This window comes from Vanacampus margaritifer, chromosome 1, assembly GCF_051991255.1.
Source record: "Vanacampus margaritifer isolate UIUO_Vmar chromosome 1, RoL_Vmar_1.0, whole genome shotgun sequence".
NCBI classification, from domain to species: Eukaryota; Metazoa; Chordata; class Actinopteri; order Syngnathiformes; family Syngnathidae; genus Vanacampus; species Vanacampus margaritifer.
The window spans coordinates 24,382,481-24,400,865 of NC_135432.1; the positions used below are offsets into that span (position 1 = coordinate 24,382,481).

At 38.6% G+C, this 18,385-nt stretch overlaps 1 protein-coding gene across 3 annotated transcripts in view; it reads right to left on the reverse strand.

Annotated features, from left to right (window-relative positions):
- The window catches only part of LOC144063919 (forkhead box protein J3-like), a 77,462-nt gene extending 59,399 nt beyond the window's left edge, over positions 1–18,063 (reverse strand). The window contains exons 1-2 of one of the 3 annotated variants that reach the window (XM_077585926.1): positions 17,751–18,062; positions 2,321–2,417 (exon numbers count right to left, since the gene is read on the reverse strand). The gene's annotated coding sequence lies outside the window, so the exon portion shown is untranslated. Of the gene's footprint in view, positions 1–2,320; positions 2,418–17,750 lie in introns of all 3 variants that reach the window. The other 2 variants (XM_077585936.1, XM_077585916.1) reach the window with 2 other exon arrangements.
- Between the last annotated feature and the right edge of the window lie 322 nt (positions 18,064–18,385).

The following is an 18,385-nucleotide window of genomic DNA, read 5'->3' on the forward strand; positions in this document are numbered from 1 at the left end:
AAGAAGACGCTGAGGACGGCTGTAATGTATATGCCAAGTCTGGAGTGGCGCTGTAGCTCAGCCACAGGGAGTTAACGGAAAGCATAGAAGAAGAATCAGAGAAGAAGACGAACACTTTTTTTCCCTAACTTTATTGCAATCTACAGAACAAACATGGCTTTATCAAAATAACATGGAAAAAGATGAACACAGGAGAAGTGACAATGGCGGGTGATTTAAGTACAACACCGCTTGTTGAACGTGGAAATAAAGTGGCAAAATATTTTGCTGCAAAAGCATAAGCAAGCTAAGGAGGCTGCGCAAAACGACTACGACACGGCTAGCCGCCATTGCTGTTGACAGACTGACGGTTCGCGTGCAGTCCCGCGAGAATTGGCGCATACGTCATCAATCTGCGACAATGACTCGCCATCAAGCTGCAACCATTACGGCATCACTGGAGGAGTGTCCCTCATATGGTGTCCAGACGAACGCGTACGGGGCGCGTTTTGAAATCTTTCCACTCTGGAGCCTGGTTTCAAAAGTGAGCGGTTTCATGCTATGAAATTGCGCCATCGTGTGGACGAACGGCCTAAACGGTAAGAAATTTGTGAGGATACATTGAAACTGGCTTTCGTGTCGATGGGGCCTAAGAGATCAACCAGGGCCATATTGCAAATAAGCTGATTTCCCCACAGTTCTAAACAGATTTGTGAATAATGATGAAACTTAGCTATATTCCAATGCTAATTGCTGCAAAATGGAAACTGATAGAAATATACTTTTTTCCTGATGAAAGAAGAGACTCTAATCTTTCTTTTGGTAGGTTCCATGTTTTTATAGCAATAGAACACAATGGGAGTGAATGATTTAAAGGAAAATGTTGGGACACCATTAGTTTAGATATTATATAAAACATGTACAAAGTAGAATTTATTACTGAAAACTACCTAAATGTACTTTGTGTAGTCTCTTTTAGTTTGTTCATTCCGCTATCAATCAGATTACCATGCAGGAACAGGACATGCCTGGAATGGTGCACTACCAAAATGTGTTTTTGATGTTTACTTTATCAAGTTCATTAACAATATAATACAGAATTTGTTGCACTACTACTGTGGTTAATGAAGATGCATGGATTTTACGCGCCAAATTGACAGAGGGCAATGGATAGAGGGTTCTGAACAAAACCTGGGGAGACAAAGCTGCTGGTCTGTCTAAATTCATGCGTTATTCACTGAGAAAATCTGCCTGGAATCTTGTCATGTCAACAAAAGCAACAAAACATTACTGGGTTTGAACCAAAATGTTGTTCCTAAGCACATGTTCCCCACTTCCGTATCACGGAACTCAAGGAACTACTAAAATCAGCTAAACTGACAAACAAAACAGCAATAAATACATAACTTGTGGTGGTGGTTTAGCAGTTAGCTTTGTACTTAATGCATAACAAAACGCTAGCTCCAGAATGTACCAAATCAGGATTTTTAGGATGCCAATGAGTTGCTGTGTTATTCCTTGTACCAATAACAAAAAGAACAAGACATCACAAGTTGATCAAATGGACAACGTGGACCGCCACTGTTAAATGGCACTTTAATGTGCCCACCATATCATTCTTTTGAACACCCAATAGATGGTAACAATAACTAATAATGCAGAAGCAGGCAGGCTTACTGTAAGAATGAAGACAAGCAATATTGTATTCAAATGTGAAACATCCAGTTTCCCTGCTTCTTTTCTCCAGGCAAATGTTTTGAACTAATTCATGTCTATAGAGAACATCTCATGCAGATTTTGAGCAAATCTCTTCAACACTAAACTGTGTTATTTTTATTTATTCATCTACCAACCCTTGTACAATGACACATAACAAACTGTATGTTGCAGTTATGACGATCGGATGAGCTGAGAGATTTGTCCATAGCCTGCAGTTATCTTGATTAATTTAATTTAATTAATTAAATTTTTGAAAACATAGCACATAGGAAAAAGATCCCTTTTGTAGATTCCCCAATAAAATTGTTTAGCTAAAACCCCAACGTTTGTAAAATATAGTTTTATACACCGCCAGTTAAGTCTCTGGGCTGGGTAGCGAATAGTGATTGGTCCGCCTGTGGTCGGCTTGCCAAAAGGTAAACAGGGAACCCTACTACCAGCCAATTAATGACTGAACCATTTGTTTTCAATGGTGACTTTATGTATGCCTGGATTTTTAACCTGAACCGGCGACCTTCATGAGGATAAGCGGTTCGGAAAATGGATGGATGGAATGACTATTCCATTGACAAAATTTTTTTAACGCAAGACGTAATTGGGACTATCTACCAAAAGGTCTTACGGCTTTGCATCTTCCTCTTGCAGGACCAAAACATCTGGGGAAGTCACCAAAGTGAAAAGTAGACTCCTTCATTTAGCCTCTGCAATGCCTGGTGCTGCTGCAACGCACAAAGAGAGAACCACACAAGACGGTGAGCTCGCCCCGCCAGCCAGCCACCCAGCCTTCATGAGATATTAATATTGTGCAAGCGCTCAACTAGCCTCGGCATCTGTCCAACCTGATTTCAACTCTTCTCTCGGTCTCGCTGTGTGTTCTGTCAATCTGGATTGCCTCTCACTCTCGGTGCCTCCAGAGTGGAAATGGCAATTGGATCTGCCGAATGACTAAAAGCTGGGGAATTGTTTTCACAAGTGCCTGCCAAATGAGAGGGTGGGGGGTTGGAGGGGGGGGGGGAGCTCGGGAGGAATTCCAAGCCTCTGGAGGAATGGAGAAGCTCGTCCCCTTTACCATACGTAAACCCCACCATTCCCCACTTGTTTGACGTGCCTCATTCTTATGTCAGGTCTATGCTGACCACCACTATTATGAACCCCTCCTCCCGAAAAATACACAAAAACATGTTCTTCTTATACAGGCACAAACAATTACAAATAAATACCATTTGAAGCATATTTTCTTTTAGAAACAATTACAAGTGTTTGTGTTAGTTAAAGATGTATCCATACCAATTTTAATAGGCCTACGGTACTCTCCATTTTTTTGTACTTTGACACTAAATTATACAAAAACTGTTTTTCATAGCCAGTTGTTTATCATCTTCCAAGGTCGTCTGGTAATCACAAGATAGTATGCATTTTAACGTGCATTAACAATGTAACGGGTTGTACAATACTGCATGGCAGCAAAATGCGACACTCCTGTTATACTGCCACCAACAAATCCCACAATGGAAACATAAGCCCGATCAGGACATACGGATCAGAACCGTATGACATACTGACCACACTTGTAACGTTTTGTGGAAAATTGCCTTTTAAATATTGACACCTCACATTCACTACACTATTGAAATATCAATATTTGTGGCTTCAATTTCAATGGATGCGTACAGGTAAAGCTAAATTATGCTGCCAAATGAGTGGGTCAAAAGACAGACAGAACGCTCCTTATAATTAGCAATTAGCCTCTGAAGGATATCAACACGTACTCTGAACCTTCATTTTGCATCCCACACAGTATTCATGTGTCCTTGCGCACAACATAAAGCCCATTGGTCCGCACGTTTCCCATTCATACTCACTGAATATGACCAAGGTTGGATAATTTAGATACTGTAAGCCTGCCTAGGCAGAGAAATACCAACCGTGTGTCTCTTTTGATCCAATACCCCTTGAGAGGCAATATACCAGGAGGAGGGAAAAGGGGAAATACTTCCAGCAAGAATCTTGTTAATTGCAAATGTAATACATAAATAAATAACATTGGAAAAAAATAATAATAATAATTTGGCAGTCATCTCAGTAAGATAAATCCAGGCAGTGGGACCATAGCAAAGAAAGAGAACACATAAGAAACTGCCGATGTGGCCACCTGCACAACAACAGCCCCAAGCTCATCCTCAAGGTCCAGGTCGAAATATCATCCCAGGAAGTCATCTTAATTGATGAACCTTCACCGCTGGAGGAAAGGTAAAATTGCTAGCAGCGGTGATGGGTTGCGAGGAGGTAGTGACACAACAAGTACTGATCTTCTCCTCATTAAAAGGAGACTCAAACTACAAATGAGTCGACCACAAGCTACAAACCTGCTGTGCTGCAGTGGTTGTTATCAAGAGGTTTGTTGTGAGCAGGAACCGTCTGAAAAGCGGCACGGTGTCGATTCACACAGCATGGCTGACCAGTCGTTGAGTTAAATAATGAGCGGAGGAGGGGCGTGGACTTGACTTCTAGGGAGAGGGGCCCTGCTGGATGAACGAGACGTAACCAATGACCTAGTCAACTCAGTCAACTGGCCCCATTGTGACTGGACTGACCTCAAGAAAAAAAGACGCCATGCCTTTTTTTCTCCTTTTTCTTCCTGCTGTGTCACAACAGCCTCAGGAGCTCACGGGAGGAGAATTATCAGTGCACAGACACCATCTTATCGTGCAGCTCTGCAAAGACTTCATAACTGCACTGTTCCCTACTGTGTGTACAGATGCAAAAGGTTTATATTTTGGGGCAGCAAAAAAACAATCTTCTCGTGGTGCAACGGATCACAAAATTCACGGCTCAGATCGGATCACGGATTTGAGTCACGGATCGGATCGTTTTTCGGATCAGCTACAAATAAAAAAAGATAAATAGTACTTTGTCTTCATTTATTTTGTAATGCGCTTTTTCCATTAAATAAAAAAAAAAGTCAATAAAAAATGTCTAATATAGCCGTTTAGGATTTAGGAACACAACTTTTAAGTGCAATATGAGGCAGAAAATTTCTTATTTTTTATATGGTTTATGTTTAAAATAACAAGGTATTAATGGCTTAAAGTTGTGTTCCTATAATCTAAACAGCTAAGTTTGACGTTTTGAGTTGAATGTTTTTCTTTCTTAATGGGCAAAAGTGTTTTATAAAATAAATGAAGACAAAGTTGTATTTATCTTTTTTTTTCAATAATGGAAAGACCTCAATGTGCAATTTAAGGCACATTTCCTTCCTTTAAACATGGAGAGTGAATTACAAAGTAGTCTTGGTCCAGAATATTGAAAAAGAATTAAAGCAAGCCAGGTACCAGCTGTCAAACTTACTTAGCAGCCGGCAGCCAGACACTTGTTGGTCATGCTAACAGCTAGCCGCTAGCCACTTCTGTTGGAGACTTCTGTCGTATCATACAATTACAACGTAATTAATTAGCGGTTTCTTCGCATCCTAAATTAGCGATTGAACATGAGTTTGGGATTGAGTTGTGTTGATGTTGGTCGCAACTACAATGTCAATCATCTACGATAAAGAAACGTCTAAAAGGGAAGTCAAGCTAGCCATCACGCCACGACGTGGGTGAATTTCAAAGTAAAAGTGTGCTAAGGCTATTTGCATTGCAGTCAAAGCATTACAGGGAGTCCTCGAGTTACGTCGTACGCGGCCTACGTCGTTTCGGTGCCCGGGCTTCGTTGGTAGCACCTTCTTTTTTGTTAATTTCCCACAGTAATCACGCCATTTTAAAGTTATTTAAAGTTGTGTCACATTTCCATGTTTAAGTTTGAATTAGCTCCGCTCTGGCGCTCTGCCATTCGTCAGCAATAAATGTCCATGCGGAAACACAAAATATTGGTTCCGGCTCTTCTGGGTCGCGCAAATAAGTTTTTTAAAATTACTGTACAAAGTATTTTGACGTAAATATTGACTTTAACGGGGAGCGTTAAAGCCAGCGTAGGAACGGAACTTCACCTTAACTTGAGGGCTCCATGGTACTGTATTTGGTAAACGTGACTCGACTGTAAATGCGCTCGTTGTTTTTGTTTTTTGTCTCCGCCTCCCTCCCCTCCCAACCAATCCATGAATCGGGCCTGATCCGAACTGACCACAGATCAATGATGATCCGCTGCACCAATCTTCTGTTGGCATCATCTTCATAAACAAATTCACTAGCATAATTTGAAATTACAACTGTACTTTCCTCCCTGGACTCGCCAAACAATGACACAAATACATTTAGAACAGATATAAAAAGTGTACACACCCCAGTTCAAATGCCAGGTTTTTGGGACATTAAAGAAAATGAGACCGAAATAAATAATTTCAAAACATTTTCCACCATTAGTGTTAAGACCAACCGACCTGAGGAAAAGCCACTTCCCTTGAAGGTGTCTACCTATAACTTTTCATTTCACTAAATTGACTTTTTTGTCAATTTATTAACAATGTATCAAACAATACTATTTATTAAATAAATGCCACGTGGCATCCATTGCAGTCTGGTCACCCGGGAAGGGGATAATCCCGCCATCTGTGGTCTATTTTCAAGGTTTCTTTTTCATCAAATGGGGTTTAGAGTTTTTGAGGGTTTAGATCGGGGATCACAACTAATCTTTGTCAACTGTTGGCTTGTGAAGCCCAAAAAGTTTGGTGACCCATGATGATATAGATCAATTCAAGTGTATACTGTATATACCGAAATGGATTCTTGAATTGCTTTGCTGTGATGCTGTTCCAGGCTTTTACCGTAGCTTTGCTGTTGTGTGTTTTTGAGGTAAATGCTCTTCAGTTTCCTCTTTAGCAGGTAAAATGCATGTTGCATAGGGTTTGAGTTTGGAGATTGCCTTGGCCAATTTAAAACCTTCCACTTCTTACCCTGATTAATTCCTTGGTATGTTTTGGATCAGTACTCTGCTGAATGATGAAAGATCTCTCAATCAGTTCGCTGGCAGCCAAAACTTTCACTTTGTTCCTGCCTTCGCCTCTCTAGTTTTGTAATGACAATTCTTTTAATGTTGCCATTTTTCACAAGAAGTAATTACACCGAACATTTTGGTTGGATGTTCCCGTTGTTGATGACTGCGATCGGGATGTTTTGCAGTAGTGAAGCATTAGTAGGTAAGGAATACAAACATGTTGAGAATATCTCAAAAAGAAAGTCACATTGCATTTCATATTTCTTATTCAGAAGTTAGTTTTAGCAACTTGTCAGTTGTGAGTCATTAGCTGTTAATTCTTGTGAATAATTACAAGCATAAATCACCAGACGGAAGCAAGGATTTGGGCTTTGAATCTCAGGAAAAGGTAATAATGTTACACTTACTAATCAAAATACAGTAGATTGCCCTCCATACTGTAGCTGGAGCTTACCCAACTCGAAAACATTGTTTCTTTTATGAAGAGTTGAGGGTGTGTGAGTGATTGAATGTATTCACCCATTAGACTTTGTAGTTGTGATGTACTCACTCAGCCGCATGCATCACTAACAGCTAACAGTCCCCTGCTGCTTGCAGGCTTTTAGACTGAGAGGTTTTACAGTTCTGCATTTTAATAGAGAGAACTCTGAATGGAGTGACAGGGGGTGAGGGGGGGGGAGCGGCGGGTGGGGGCAAAAGGAAGGAGCATCAAAATATTTTCAGAGGAAAATGAAGTAATGACAAAATATCCACCCGGAGCGTGTCTGGCAAAAGGGGTTTCTCTGGGAAGGGAGCACTTTGCGAGGGGTTGGGCTAATGTGTCAAAAGAAGCAGTCCAAAAAGCAGTATTGAACATTTTAATTACTTTCTGCTTCAGTGCCAAAACACGTAAGTCTGAAAAGGTTCCCTGCTTGTACATGAAAGCAAATCAAGCTGCCCTTATGGTGGCGGCTCAGTCATTTCTAACTGAGGCTACGTGGAGTAATTATCAGCCGCTCCTGTCAGCATTATTCTCAAAGAAGACCATTGATGTGATGTTTCAGATATAGTCCTTAAAGAAAATGGTCAGGCATATCAATACTCCAAAGGGGAAATAAATAAGTAGAGGTAGCAGATCATTCATCCACATTTAAACGTCTGGCAGCTCTTTCATAAGGTGCGGCCTGCATATCAACACACAGGAAAAATGTGAAGTATGATAGCTAAATTGATATTTGTATATAATACTGTGAAGGTATCTCCCAATTGTAATTGAAATATTGGAAAGGTTTGCTGTCTCTATACTGTAATAATGAAATGAAAACACCTAAGTCAAGTCTAAGACTAACCAGTCAAGAACAGCCTCATAGTGAAATCATAATCAGCACCATTAAAATGATATTAATGTGTTTTGCAATAACAAAAGGGAGCTCCAATCAAAGCTATGTAAAGTCACATACAAACATTTTGCTCCAAAGTATGCCAACATTTTACCTACTAAATAACTCACACAAGCCAAACAACAAGGAGTGGGAAACAAACCACTTTTGCACTTAGCCGAGGTACTAAACAATCTTAGCCATTTTTCTCAGGATCATTGCTGGAAGACAAGCTGATTGAGGGAGCAGAAAAGTAAACCTCTGAAGCCCTGGAATAAATCATTTAAGTCACTAAAAGCTCACCAAGATCTGAGCATAACACCTGAAAACATCTGCCGAGGTAGAGAAGGACTACCGACCCCGAAGATTTACCACAGCAGACTTGGGGCTGTGGGGGAAGCTATCGTGATTTGAGATTTTGATAAAAATGGAAAAAAGTTAACAAGGCATATTTTGTCATAAATAAAACATAGGAATGCAGCATTTCAGTAAACTCCCCCAACGGAAGGTCCCAGGAGAGAGATGTTTGTGAAATGGTGCAGCGCAGTAAAGGGGGCTATTGCACTGCGTCGCCACAGCTCTAACTACAAGCCCTCATCCAACAATATTCAACAAGGACTAGTCCTCTTTAAAAATTCATTAATTTACAGCAAAAATAGATTAAAGCGCTCATCTGCAACAACCTAAAAAGTTTGGCTTGTGAATAGCATTAATAATGGAAGCAAGCATCCAAAACCTAGAGGCCCCTGGCTCGAAGGCATTGCTTGGCTTTTGTTGCGCTTTATAATGGAGAGTCATTTCCATTTTTTTTTTTAGAAGTACAACAGCTTTCTTGTAGTTGTTTAGAATTACATTGTTTTACATGCAAAATTTCCAACAATCACAACTTAATAAAACATACCCAGCAGAGTGCAACCACTCTCAAAGTTTAAGAAACTCTACACAGGCTGTACATCAGGCTCATGATGAAATATTTGCACTGCCCTGCCTTGTTCAGTTTTTCTTACCTTGTCTTGTCTTTGACACGCTTACCATAAAATAAAACCTAGCAATGCTTTCAAAGCAGAATCAAAGAGGATCGTTTACAACGAAAAAGGTTTTGCTGCTTTGTAATTAAAATGTTGTGTATTTTACCTCAGCGTGAGACAAAATTACAGACACTGAACATTTACATGGTGTTCTAATGTTCTAACGCAACATCAGATAGCAAATAAATAAATAAACTTGCCAAAGGGCCTTAAACAGCTCCTTCAAAAAGGTATGGAAGGCATGAAGGCACTCACTTTGTGGCAAGCACACAATCATTGCATACAGATGAGCTGGTTGAAAGAAAGAATCTTTCTGCTAGAGATGTTCTGAGACATGTTCTGTGTGTCATCTATAAAGTGGAACATTTAAAGGTCCCATAGTATGAAAATGCACTTTAGTGGGCTTTTTTATCAATAATATGCATCCCCGGCCTGTCTACAATCCAACCAGGTATGAAAAAAGTCAGTCCGCAACTTCTTTAGCTTTCTCTTCCTTTCTAAAATTCAAACCGGCAGATTTCCGTGACTTGGTTACGTCAAAAAGACACGGAAGTGCACTCGAACCTGCCCCCTCGGGTTAGTGGCACCACCTCTGGTAAAGGTTTATCACGCCCACTGAAATTCGAGAAGCTGGCTGCTCCTTTCTTTTTCTCCCCCTGCTCGCAAATGCTCCGTGGAGAGGGGAAACAATGATCAGGAAAAAAATGGTTGCTTCCTTTGTCCCAAGTCTTTGAGAAGACCGTGGATTACTTTCATTTTTGAAGGACGTGTTCCGACATCATTTCTCAAAGGACTGTTTTGTTAGTGAAAGCCTGTTCAGAGCTGGATTTGCAACACGTTTAAACATAATGTATCAGTCCCAACAGTGTGACACGACTGCAAACGGGAAAGATGTAAGTTTAATATTTTTGATTTAGCCTTCCTTCCTATCCTTTCTAATAAGAGATGTGCACCTTCTACCATATTACTGGTGTATTTTTAGTGCCTAAAGTGGGAGCTACATTTGTCGTGTGGAAATTGTTTGGTTACAAGAGGTCAGATATGATAAAGCAGACGGTGGTTGGATAATATGAAGCGTTTGCGTATTGTTTTGCCAAGATACAATCCGCGGTGGTTAATTTGCCATGACTGGCAACTCGCCACTTAGTTGACATGACTCTGTGATGCTATCCGGCCGCTAAGTGGTCTTGATGAGACGGCTTGCATTTTGCGACCGCGCAGTGGCCTAAATGTGCACATTTGTGTTGTAAATGTCTACAAGCATTCACGGCAAATTGGAGACTTTCACGGCAAATCGGAGACTTTCACGGCAAAATTACGTTTGCGGGAGATTTGCCGGTTACAGCACAATAACCATTGCCTAAACAATCACAAACTACCGCTACAACATAGTCTCTGTAGTAACGTTATGCTACTTTTTCTTATGGTAAAACGTAATGCCAATTTTCTACATGTTAAAATATTTCTCAAATGTGTAAAAGACATGTCTGTATTTTTCTTTTCTTCTGGTGCCATGGCCAGTCGTTTCCATTCACAACATTAGCACATGGCTACCATGACCCAAAACACTGCCCCTTCGAGAGGGTATTGCCTAGGCGTGGCCTGGTGCAGCTATTTACATAAAAGTGACACGCCCCTAAAACTGTTTTGAACAGAACGCTTTTTGGCTGATTTATGGACAGCAAAAATATTCGATCCAAAGTCAATTTTGACAAATGCATGTCACAGATGTGTCTTTTACACATTTGAGAACTATTTTAGTATGTTGAAAAGTTGAATAATATGAGAACTTTAAAGTCAATTATGACGTAACCAGATAACTAGAATGTTCTTAACACTCAAAATAAGAATAGGTCAAATAGAATAAAATGACTCATCTTTGGTGACGCAAACATGGAAGAAAGACAGGAGGGGATTACTGAAGGGGCGTGAACGTCATAAATGGTGCTTTAGAAAATAAGTAAACTGCTGGTTTTTAAAACCTACAGGGGGGAAACACTGAAGGAAATTATCCAGTTTCACTTAATTGACCCAGAGATGATTATTTATTTACTATAATGTATCTTCATTTATTTATGCCAGCAACATATAGTAAGAGGCAGAACAATTAAATGATCTTCCAGTAGATGGCACAAAGTACCTGTAATACTGTTGGTGATGGTGTACTGTGAGATTTCCTAATGTTAAAAAAATGTGCCTTGACTCCTTAAAGGTTGAGAAACACTGGAAGAGACGATTATTGCCTGCATGTGAGCCTCTATACATCAACAGAGCTGACTTTGTAGTGCATTCCATTCATTTTATTTTAAATCTTTTTTCCCTAATATATATATATATATATATATATATATATATATATATATATATATAACCAAACCAAACAGGAACACAGCTAAGCAAGGAAATGATGACAATGACCCGACCAGGGTTGAAAGAAAGCAGGGAACTAAATACACATAGTAACGAGACAACGACAGACACCTGGACAAGACATACGTGGCTTTGGGAGCCGATTGGGTAACACGAGGGATGGGGAGAACAAGCACAGGAATACATGATAAAACATGACGAGACATTGACAAAGGGACATAGCTTGAACCGGCCAACTTTATAAATCGATTTTATGTTGCTGGTACAATTTTACAAGGTGCGCGCTCCCCGTTTGCCACATTGACAATGACGAGGATGATGGGGGGGGGGGATCATGGCCATATGCAATTTGCATACAGTAATCCCACAATCCTCGATGCGGCCAGTGACTCACGTGATTGGTTACAGTTCATTCACAACATCGCTTCAAGCCAATGACGAATTGCTTATATATATATATATATATATATATATATATATATATATATATATATATATATATATTAGGGGTGTTAGAAAAAAATCGACTCGGCAATATATTGCGATATTACAGCGCGCAATTCTCGAATCGATTCAAAATGCGGCCGAATCGATTTTTAAACATCAATTTTTTATGGGAATATTCAACAAAACGTCTTACTTAGGGGTTAGGATTTACACATTAAGCATGGAAGAATGTTATATTGATGGAACATTAAGCCTTAATATTTGACTTCAGTGCTGTTCAAACATGAAACAGATTGCAACCTGAATTCTCAGATAAATACATTTTCATACAAAGCTTACAGTGTACATGTACAAGTTTACTGGTTAGTATTTTCTAAATTTGAGTTTAAAAAAATCGCAATAATCAATTTAAAGATTTGTATCGGGATTAATCTGTATCGAATCAAATCGTGACCTATGAATCGTGATATGAATCGAATCGCCAGGTACTGGGCAATTCAAACCCCTAATATATATATATATATATATATATATACATATATACATATATATATATACATATATATATATATACATATATATATATATACATATATATATATACATATATATATATACATATATATATATATATATATATATATATATATACATATATATATATACATATATATATATATACATATATATATATACATATATATATATACACATATATATATATATATATATATATATATATATATATATATAATATATGAAATTAATGAATGCCCCTTTAATTGTACTGTGCAGTATTGGGCTGAGCAGCCAGAACCGAAACATGTGTATTTCCTTCCAATAATAAATTGGAATCTGAATTATGAAACTTCTTGGGCATCCACTTTGGAGGTTCCAATTCAAACAAACAATACACATTTAAATTTTACTTAATTGCCCTTATCCTAGAAGCTGCAAAGCTACTAGTCACTTTTTCCCGCAGCTGGTCTAAGGCGGTGTTGTTTTCAAGGACAGCGTAGAACACAGCATTAGGCAACACAACTATGAGTGTGGGTGTATGCTAAAAGGATATTCTTCCTAAGTATGTTACCCAGTTGACAGATGCCTTACTAATAGATGATACACAAATTAAGGAAAATGGTAGCAGTATGAAAAGGTCTTTAAAAGAGAACATACAGCGGACAGTATACAAGCGGTACGATATATGGGTCAGCGCAGTGGTTAAGGCAGTTACCCACATCAAACACATGTCTATTTTGGGCTTTTAATTAGGAGATGATACACACCAAGCAGAAGCTTCAAGATGCAGTGGAAAGAGAAAAAACATGCCACAGTACTACACGGCGTTCAAATGTCTACATGTCTAAATATAACATTTTGAAATTGCATGCATATATCAGCAAAAGATCAGAGTTGTAAATAAATAGATCAAATATATGTTTGCCCAGAAATAGTTTCTCTCCAAAAGACATTTATGGATAGTTTGTTGTCCTAACGCAAACATGTTTCCGTTTCCTTAAAAGCAAAGTCACCTAAAATGATTTTGCAAGTCAGAATGAATAAGTAAGGAGACAAAGGAATATCTTGACAGGCGTGACAGATTGAGAGTTTCATACCGAGTTCATCTTTAGCGAAGAAAACGAGACGCATGTAGCGGATCCACAAATAGCCCTTAATTCAACTTTGAAAAAGTCATTAGCACACAGCATTTACTGACATCCACGATAATTACCACGACCTTTCCGATGATAAAACACAAATCAGTAAAACATTATGAGGGTTCCTTCTCTTCACGTTTCACGCAATTCTGCATAATGTTTTAATGAGGCATTTAGGGGGTCTAAGAGTGATCTACTGAGAAAGTCTACAATGGCAATCAGCAGAGAGTGTGGCAGCTGTTGAGCAATTAAAAAGCCAAATTACCCTCAATCAACACCATTTACGAGCGCAAGTAAATCTCAGAGCAAATAATGATGAGAGAGATCTGTTCAGACAGCTCTCATCTTGATAGGAATTAGAGACGCATCCAAACCCAGAACGTGGCGCGCTCTTAAACGCTGTCACACACAAACATACACACACGGACGGGCACACACACTTCACCTTGTCTGTGTTTTTTTTTCTCTTCCAGATATGAAAGCGTGATGCATTAGCTCCATCTCCATGCTGCAACAAGATTTACGGCAATGACTCTTTAGCAGTGTTTGTCATTGTCTACAGTGAGGTTGTAGACCCCTCTTTGTAACCACATTACATCAACACATATGAGTGTGTGTGTGTGTGTGTGTGTGTGGGGGGGGGGGGTGATAACAGCACAATGAACAAGTGTCGTCCAAATACAAGACAGCAAATTTCTTTTTTTCACCAGAAAAAAAGGTTTGTTTCTATATTTTCTGTTCTTTATTCATCAGTGGGGATGAAATCTTTGATTGTCTTACGATTCGATTCAATTCCAATTTTTGGGTCTGCGATTCGATTCAGAATCGACTTTCGATTCAGAACGATTTTTGATTCAAAATGATTTGATTAACAATGATTTCTGCTTCAATTTATAGATGAGCAAAGAATCCTCATGATCTACTCCAGTCTGACTCGCTAATGCTAATTAGCGCGCTACTCGTGGCACTTTTATCACTCAAAAGAACATACAAAACACTTCAGGAATGTATACAGAGAATCATCTTAACATTACTCACCGGGATACGCTCTTCCTACGCTGCAAAAAAAACTACTTCTATTGGAATAACGTAATTGTGACTTTTTCCCACTACTCTCTAATGTGGCTACAACTTAACAGTCGCGATTGTGCGGAAACCACACTGCCCGTAAGTGGCCAAATCGTGTACAACATGAACAGCGCTCCCAATAAAGGCACACACAAACAAGGGCAAGACGGTAAAAAATTATTTAGATAAAATCGATTTTGGGACATTTAAAATCAATTGTGAATCGTACGAAATGAGAATCGCGATTCTTATGAGAATCAAATTTTTGGGCACATGGATTTGTTTCGCCAAAAACATAATTTTCTGAACCAAAATCGTCTTTGTGTGAAAAGAAACATTGAAGTGAATTTGACCCTTTTTTTTACATTTGCGACCCCTCCATCTATAAAACAAGACTGAGAAAGGGCCTTTGTTTGCAAAATAATTCATTTTATTTTTTTATTTATTGTATCTATTATTTATTTACAGATGTACAACTAGGAACTACGCCGTGTGTGACATTGACCCATCTCACAGCTCGAGTTGAGCATCAGTAGCTTTCTTGCCATTCATCATTCGCTCCAAGAACTTCAGCCCCATTTTCTTCATTTTCTTCTCACAATTGTCATACACTCCCTTCTACCTAACGCGACACAAGCTTGTACTGTGTTTGAGTGTGAGGTGCCTAAACTTGTTCGACTTCCAACCTATTGGCAATTCACTCCTTCATAATCAACTTGACAAGCCGCAATTCACCGCCTAATTTTTATCTTCTACTCAAAAAAATGTATGATATCAAATCCAAAGCAATGCATCATGTGTTTTCCACAAAATGTTAATACTTGGGCGGGCCACCCAAGTAAACTGTAGTTTTCAAGAAAATGTATTAAAAATAAAAAAAATTAAAACATGCCTTGACCAGATATACCGTATGTAACGTTAGTTCGCCGTCACTTTGTGGATCGTGAGGCTAGAGGAGATGTAGTAACAGGATATATATATATATATATATATATATATATATATATATATATATATATATATATATATATAAATTCAAATTAAAAAAACTAAAAATAAAAATGAATAAATAATATATATATATATATACATAAAAATATTTTAATATTAAATTATTTTATAAAAATAAAATAAAAAATTATATATATATATATATATATATATATATATATATATATAATTTTTATTTGATTTTTTTATTACATTTTTTTTTTTATCTACTTGGGTGGTGGCCAGTTTACTTGGATGGCCCGCCCAAGTATTAACATGGTGTGGGAAACACTGAATATTTATCAACTGTGGTCTTGTGAAATCCTTTTGAGACTCTTTTATGATTAAGGGCTGTACAAATTGTCTTGACTTGGTTTACCAACATGAATTTTACAAACATGACCCTCTTCCACGCCTACCAATTGACAATTGTACTTGACGAATATATATGTCTGTGGCAATAAACAGCTAAATTCTAGTTGACGACTATAAACGTCCACAACATTAAATGAATTAATAGTTTAAATGATCATTAAACATAAATGTCTTAGAGATTATTTGATTTCAAAACATCTCTGAACATAGCTCCTCAGGAGTTCTTACACATTACTAGATGAGCACTAAGCAGTAGTTACTATGTTACTACCACAAGTAGTCCAGCGTTATTATAACACATTAGACGGTTACGTAATAGTTGTTACGTTCCGTACATTTTTAGACAAGTACAGTACTCAGTAGTCTTTACTATATAGCACAAGTACTCAACAGCTATCACACCCCCCCCCCCAATTATATAGACAAGTTGAAAGTAGTCATTACTACGTTACTGTGTAAGTGCTCAGGAATTATTACACACTTAAGAACTCAGTAATTACTACACGTTATTACACTATTACTCCATTACCATCCATTTGCACAAGCAGTTGGGTGTTGTCCTGGTACTAACTTTTAATTACCACACTATTGCACTACTATCCAGAAATCATCACAACATCCGCATGAGTACATATAGTAGTCGTTACCACACTATCGAGCAAGTAATAAGCCAGTCACTACAATGTTATTGCAAGAGTATGCACGGTCATTAGGCTTCAGGGATTATTATCGTACAGGTATTCGCCTGTCTTTGCAGTTGCTACACTAGTACCCATTTACAATTAAATGCTATTAACTATTGCTCCATTGAATGAGTAATCAATAATTGTGGCCACGTGTTATGACTAGTATTGCACCAGAACTGGTCATCACAGCACCCAGTGGCCCAAGTGGTCATTACGACAAGACTTCGGTTTAGATGACTACACAAGTACTCATGCTATTGCGCAAGCATACTGTAATCACTATAGAATGGGTATATCATTACTCATTACATTGCTACTTTGTGATTACTATGCAGTTATTACTAAGTTACTACACAAGTACAAGTTATACTATTAAAAGTAGCCATGATTGTATACTGAGCTATATAAGCAATATAAGAACTCGGTAGTCATATTCACCCAGAAACCTTACATATTGTAACTACCAAGGCGTTCATTTTGCTACACCTGCCTAAATGTACGAAGCACCCCTGGCAGTCTTGACCCAGTGGGTGTATTGCTGCCACACTTACACAGACTTACAAGGGGGAAATCAATAGCAAACACCTGCTGCCATTGCTAAATTGAAACTAAAAGGCTTTATTCTTATTTCATTATTTACACGTTTCAACAATATATTAAAGTATTGCTTAAATCTGAATTAGCATATTGAAAAATCAAATCACAAGCACAAGCGTGTGAGTGATTCAGACTTATTCACCTTTCTGTTGTAACTTTCCCCCATATGAATTCGCAAAGGTCACGTCTAGCAAGCGTGCTGGATGTCATGAGGAAAAGAAGCGGTCGCCTCGAAGCACACTGCACTGTGCAGGCTGTGTTCACATGCACTTCAATTCGCCACATGGACAATTGTTTGAATAAGCAGACCTGCAAAGGCACACAACTGGAATGCTGAAAGGTTACTACAGCAAGCGTATAGAAGTTTACTTTAACAAACATGTATTTGGTTAAAAAGGATGATACGATGATTTGCATGCATGTATGTATGCATGTTGTGACATGTAATTTGCTAAAACCTCGCCGTATTCCCGACACGCTAAAATCAGATGTGATCATTACTTGCCCCTGCCATATTTCTAACTGGCAACGCACACTACTCACCGTGATAAGTGAAGACGAACCGGGTTTTAATTAAAGCACGCCGGCTCCGAGGCTCCAGACTGTGGCGGTACTGCACTTCACTTCCCAGCGTGACTCGTTGACAAAAGCTCCCGGTCGGCGTCTGCTCTCTGCTGTCAGCACCGGGGCTGCATGCTCGGTGCTCGGCAGGCGTGTCACTAACCGCTGCTGTGGTCATCCGACTGTCATGACCGACGCCTCGGCCCTAGGTCCGCGTCTGACTCGAATCTGCTGGTAAGACCCGAGGAGACCCGCTTTCCTGACTTCACTCCGCGGCTAATTCACCGGAACTACTTGCAACGCCAGCCGAAGAACGCACTGGAGGAATTCATACACCTCCATGGGAAAGATGATGGCAAAATATATAGTCCCTAATATTCATCACACGTCTGTAATGATAGAAATTATAATAATAATAAGTATTATTGTTATTACTATTATTATACATAATATTTGTTTTTATTATTTTTATACAATAATAATAAAAAAAATAGTAATAATAAGTAATATTATGTATTTTTATTATTATTATAAATAATCATCAGTATCATCTCAATGTTTCACTGCAACTTTAACAGTAAACCTGTTAACATTGGCTACTAGCTTACTCCTATGAC